We start from the raw sequence: 6411 nt of genomic DNA, 5'->3' as shown, positions 1-6411 counted from the left end.
TAGACCTTGGGCACAATTAAAGGCCTTCTCAGTGTTCATGAGCAAAGGGAGTGTTTGTGTGCACCACTTGTAAAATTAGGCATAAAACACAATTAGTACATTTTTTTTAAAAAAAAAAAAAAAGGTAATGCAAAATTCTTAAGAGGGATCATTTTAAAAGCACAGGATGTGCAAAAACAGAACATCCAGCACTAAAATTGACTGGAAGTTTTCATGAGAAGATTCAAGTTCGTGTGATGTGAGTGGGACCTGGAACCAACTAATTGTGGTCCTGGGACTGACTAACCTGTAGTCTCCCTTTTCTTGCTTACTCCACGTGAAGGCACTGGTGATAATACTAACTGGATGCTATTTTTAGTTCATCTCAAGAGGTTTACAAAGCTGCATGTTATAAACTGTTTGTGATATTGCCACAAGCACTTATGTTATTGACGGTAGATATGGTTTGGTTTTGGGAAAATCCTTACTGCCAGCTGTAGTGCTGTTGCTTTTGAAAGCCAGAAGTGTCAGCTCCAATTTTTTCCCAAATGTTTCTGTTAAGTAGGGAGTCAATGCAAAAAAATATATATATACAATAAACAATAAATGACGTTAAAGAACATTGAAAGCATGAAGCGGTCATTCTGCACTGAAAACTGCACTGCAGAAGTTTGGATGATCACACAGTTGTCAGTTTTGCTATTCAGAAGCATAGATCTTTCAGGCAAGGCAGGGTAGGCTTAACATGGCCTCAAGCTGCACCATGACGCCACCGTGAATGATGTCTTATTATTGACCTGAACTGATTATTCAGAGAGATTCTTGTTATGCTTAAACCCCAAGACCTAACATCACTGGGCAGACAGTCAGTGTTTTAAATCTTAACAGGTGGTACAGTTTAGACCAGCCAAAGAAAATTATCTTTGAAATTTATTCACTGTAAACTTTCACAAATTTATGATTCAATGAATCAGTTTTTCCATCAGCCCCTCTTACTTATTTTATCCTCCGTGACACTTAAATTGCACCCTTGTTGCAAATGCTACCCAGAACCTATAACTTTGGTATGCCGTTACTACAAGTGAAGTCAGCAAATTGTTCTTACATTTGACTTAGTATCTTAACTTCCAGAGTGTGGCTTATGCCAGTTCTGCCAGTGATTATTTTATTATTATTTATTTAGTGAAAGCTCCCAAGCTGTGGGCTTGGATCCTTGTTGCACTATGGATAGCACCCATATGAAGGAGAGGCCATACCTGGCTACATTCAAGTACTGAAAATTAGAAGTGTTTAATTAATGTTTTGAATTGGGACCCTAGGGATTTTTCTTTCATTTTCCCTTTACTCTGTTCCATTCTCTGTTGTTAGCTGCTTTTTGTTTGTTTTAAATAGGCAGAGACATGTACACAGGCATACACATGCTTGTTGTACACACAGAGTCACCAGTGAACAGCGTAACGATGACAGTAATCTCTTTGTCTCCTGGGACACATGTTAAGTAATTTTCTGGTGTTTTCCTTCAGTGTGCTTTTCTCTGTCCCTCCTTCCTGCAAAGGGGAGGGAACAGTTCTGGTGGTTTTGTTTTGGTGTGGTTTTGTTCGCTTTGCATTTGTTTTTCCCTTAAATCAGCTTGTGGTATTTTTGCTGTTTTTTTCCTGTGAGTGTAGATCAACATATCCCTATCCCTAATAAACCTGTTAGTTCTGCTCATGTGCAATTCTAGTTCCCTGCACCCTGTTAACATAGACTCTTAGTGCAGCTGGTGAGTTTTAAAATCATCTTGGAGTGCTTCACTGGACTGAAGAAATAATTAATTGAAGGCTTTCAGCACGTGCTAAGTAGCTTGGTTGAGTCTGAAGATCTGAACAATTGCTTTGTTTTTTCCTTTCCTTATCACCATTAGCCATTTTCACTGGATAGAGATACAAAATAACTAGCCTTTACAGTGAGCCATTAAACTGTCATTTGGGCAACTGTGCATGAAGAGGCATCAGATAACGGTCAGTGCTGGAGTAGAACAGGGTTTGTGAATCATAGCTGTCTCCACTGTACTTAAATCACATTCACCACTGGAGCAGTCAAGGGTTTCATTAAAGGGAGAAGCATTCATCTAGAGAAATATATCCAAAAAATGAGAGTAAATAAAAGCCTTACATTTTTCTCTATTTCTCTTCATGTTTTATTTACCACAGTGGGGGCTTAACAAGGTAGCAAATGTAAAGAGCAGTGAGATAACCATGCAGAAGAGGATTCTGAAAATGAACACGGTGACATTTTAAAAGAGACATTCTACACTGGGGCTGATTTAGGGTTGTTTTTTTTTTTTATTATTATTTTATTTACACTGCACTTAGGAGGATGGTGGAGGGGAAGCTGTGAATATATTTTGGTGTGCAAATCTGGCTTTAAAAAAAGACCTGCCCCTGCAGAGACATACATCTGGAAAGACGAAGTAATTTGTGTTGAGAAAGAGGATCTCTCCTCTACACTTACAAAGCACACAGAAAACAAAACTAGTTGCCTTCCTATTATTGGTGTTAATTAGTTATGTGATGTGGCACGTGAAGGTGGCGATCAGTACACACCCCAAAATTGCAGTCTTTACTCCCAAAGGGCTTGCAGTTTAAATAATGAAGGTCTCTGCAAGGAAACAAAACCCAGAAGGCACAAGGGGGCTTGGGGAGAGGGGAAGGGGCAACAGGCCAGGAGGCTATGACAGAACAGCCATGTGGCTTCTCCAATATGTCTCTGATATTTATGATCTGAGTCTTTTGATAAGGAAAAAATAAAAGAGGGAGGGGGAGAAGGGAGGGAATTGAAAAGGGTTGACAGGGAAGAAGAGGCTTTGCACAGAGAAGATGAGGTGCGAAGAGCCCAGTTCTGAATTATTTGATGGTGAAAGCATGAAAAGCCTGTGGTAAGTGCTGGAATAGAGAATGCTGGGTGTAGGAGGCAGTAGCAGTAAGGCAGACATGGATGTACAGCATGCAAGAAGCACAGACCTGCCTCTGACACCCTCCTGCTGCATTCCCTCAGCAAGGCATCTCCAGCCACCCCAGTCAAAAGTACCTTGATCCCATGGAGTCCTCACAAGCCACAGCTCCTTCGGTGCAAAAACATGGCCCTTCCTGAGGGAGAAATGGCAGGGCTTCCCTCGCTGCTGCTGCTGGCAAAGGGAGGGTAATTAATCCAGCCAGCCTCTCCTCCTCAAAGCAGGTCACTCCTGCTGGCCTGGCAGCATTCACCAAGTTCTCCTCCTTTGAGTCAGAACTGCCCTTATGCCCACCTGTCAAGGAGAAGGGACCCCTTGCTCTCTGCCAGAGCCTGCATTTCCCCACCTGGGAGGAACCCAGACACACCACCAGTGCTTTGGGAAGAAAGAGCAGCTGCTCCCTTTCTGGAGATTTATCCTCCGGGCCTCATGTTCAGGCCTCTCAAATGTAATTACCAGCAGCTGGGTTTCATAGAACAGTCTCTTAAATACCCAGAAGCTGAAGGCAAGGCATCACATCACCTGCCTCCTTTAAGTGTCTTGGATCATGTGTTTTTTTTTTTTTTTTGTTTTGAAGTTGCTGTGCATTATGAAATGGTGTGAGATGGTTGCAAATGCTGCTAGATTCAGGATGGTAGGGCTGTGTGCCTGCCTTGCAGGGTTTTAGAAAGTTCTGCTCACCAGGAATGGCTCTGAGGTTCAGTGGAGTTTCAGTCCCTTTGGGACCCAACCCTCTGGGGTTCATGGACCTAATTGTAGTCTAATTCCCTGCTGTCATAGAAACATACACTGAAAATAGTGAATAGTTCAACCCAAACCCTGGATCTGGAAAAAAAAAATATTGTTTTTTGTTACTCAGGCCTGTGTCTGCATACTTCCCCTTGCCTCCAGCCAGTCCCACTGTTCAGTATATAAACTGTATGGTCTTCCTTAAAGGCTTTTGCTGCACGAGCAGCTTGCCTTGCTGCTTACTCTCACACCCTGAGCAGGGAACCTCAGGCTGGCAGCACAGCCTGCCTGAAATCTGGGGAATGGTGCAAATGTGCTCAGCCCCTGCTGGACCTGCATGCTTGTGAGAGCACATGCCACAAAATGTCCTTTGAGATGGGTGAACAACATGGTCGTGGCTGGGATTGGTCACACAGCAGTTGGCCTCATGGCTTCATGACTTCAGTTCATGGCTTCAACTTTGGCTTTTCTTTGAAACAAGATAAAAAAAAACATTACAAGGTCTATTTTTTCACTTAAGAACTAAGGAAAGGTAAGGATATAATTTCTGAAAATTAACACTGGAGGCAATCTAAGCAGTAATCTACTCAGAGAAATTTTGTATTATACTTAAAGCTGAAATCTTGGCTCCTGGAAGGTGAGGATAAAACCTCCATGGATGCAAGTTGGGCCAAAAATGTCACCCTGAAACTAGGATTTCTTGTTGCCTCATCTTCTTGCATTGAGTGCTGCCAGGTAGTGTGTTTCTTTCTGTTCCGCTGCACAGCCCTAATTCTACTCTGCAGTGTTTCAGGGCTCTAACATTGTAAAATGTAGGTTCAAACATGATCTTTTTCCATAGGAATGTGTTAAACAGGCCATGAAAAGCCGGCATGATCAAAAGATGTTCTACAAAGTATTGATATTTCACTGCTTCTTACCTTGAGCTTCTCCAGTAATTCACCATATCAGAAATACAATATTTGTAAGTTCTTTTTCATAAAGGTCTTTATGGGTTTGGAAATTTAAACACCGCGAAGCTGAAGTTGAATTGGAAACCAAAAGTCTCTAAGCTTGTACATCTTAGAAAAAAAATTCAATTAAGTGGGATTTTAGCAGTTTCAATAAAATTGGACTCTCCCTTTTCAAGATAAGGGCCCTATAGAGCTGAAGCAACCTTTATGTGGCAGGAATATCCACTTCTACTAAACGTATAATCCTAGCTCAGGATACAATACACACAACAGGAAATCAATGTATAGTAGAATCAATTTGAAAATATAAAATAAACTAATATATGAGTGGAAAATTGACTTCCTATGGATTAAAAGCAGCACAAATGGTAGAAAAACCTGGCTTTTTAACAGGATGAGGTGGGTGGTAATAATAATGCAACTGATTAACTAGCTGGTCTCTAGCTGCTGTGTGTTCACATGGATTTTTTTCTTTGGTAAAAGGATTCAAAGAGGAAATAATTTATTGGTGCACTTTGCTCAGTGTTTGTCATTGAAAGGATGCAAAGTGTGTACAGCACTGTGAAAAAAGGAAAAAAATGAAAGATACAGAGTGTATTATTTAAAATATCAGCCCCATAAACAGTGTAGGATTACTGCAGCAATCCCATTATAGCTGTGGGGATATATAAATGTTTCCATTACGATTATCATTGAGGAGTTTATAACACAGCCATTGAGATTTTTATTTTTAAGGGAATTTAATGTTTGTGTAATGTGCTATACTGACAGTCTGGAAACTGGAAGTCTCTTGTTTGCTGCCAGAACAGATACATTTAGGCATAGAAGTAAAGCAGCCCCCAGTTTGCCCAGTGCCATCCTCAGACCTGCCAGCAGCAGGTCCTTCTACATCTGATGCTTCAGGCCTTTCCTAGTCATTGTGGTACCTCCCTGGTGACTGCTTTCAGGGAAAAACAAAGCAGGGACAAAACAAATTGAGACTAGAAAGCTATTGCACATAGGCTTCAGTGTTAGGTTTCTCCATTTTTGACAAGATGTGGAATGACACCATAAGCCTCAAGTTTAGAAAAGAATACATCATTTGCTCATGGGATGGAGAAAAAGTGTAGTCTTCTTTTGTGAGGCTGAGCTGCTGCGACTCAAAGAAATGTAGGCTTAAATATGTGGTTTGTCCCACTTACTGGTACATCTCCAAAAAGTATCATTTCCAGGTTGGTTGTACACAGAAAGATACAGATCTGTTGTATCCTGCAATAGAGATTCATCTGATGTGGTACAGTGCCAGAAGGAGAAACCAGCTCCATATCTGAAAAAGTAATAAATCCCCCATAGCCTGGTGTTTTTTCAGGAAGACGATGGAGTCCAGACAGACGCCAGCCAGGAGGAAGCAGGAAGGTACCTGGACAAGCTGCTGTGGGAAACCAGGCAGCAAATAAGCGCACAGCTAGAAATGTGGCTGCAAGCAGCACATCCCACAGATCTTCAGGAGCAGATAAGTTGCTTTGCCCAGGGAGGTCCTGCAACCTAACATGCCATCTGTCCTTTTTGTCCCTGAAAAGACAGTGTGTGGAGGTATGGTAACTTCATTTCAACAAATTAAATGAACCCTGTAACATCCTCATATTGACAAACTCAAAAAGGCAGAAGAGAAACACTGAGAGAAGAGCCTGGCCAGGGAAGAAAGCCAGAGGGAAAATCAACACTAAGTAAGGTATTGAGTAAATAATATATAGTAACTTTGTCAGCATGGGTGACTTA

The 6411-nt window shown here is 41.4% G+C and overlaps 1 long non-coding RNA gene across 1 annotated transcript; it reads right to left on the bottom strand.

Annotated features, from left to right (window-relative positions):
* Positions 1-843: 843 nt before the first annotated feature.
* LOC310898558 lies at positions 844-3898 on the bottom strand. The gene is made up of 3 exons (XR_014583425.1): positions 3266-3898; positions 3049-3142; positions 844-2089 (listed from the first exon to the last, which is right to left on the bottom strand). It is a non-coding gene; the product is annotated as an uncharacterized lncRNA (long non-coding RNA).
* Positions 3899-6411: the final 2513 nt, after the last annotated feature.

This window comes from Anser anser, assembly GCF_964211835.1.
Source record: "Anser anser genome assembly, chromosome: 4".
Taxonomy (NCBI): domain Eukaryota; kingdom Metazoa; phylum Chordata; class Aves; order Anseriformes; family Anatidae; genus Anser; species Anser anser.
Note: the sequence above shows the minus strand (reverse complement) of the source record. Positions and strands in the feature narration are given on the sequence as shown.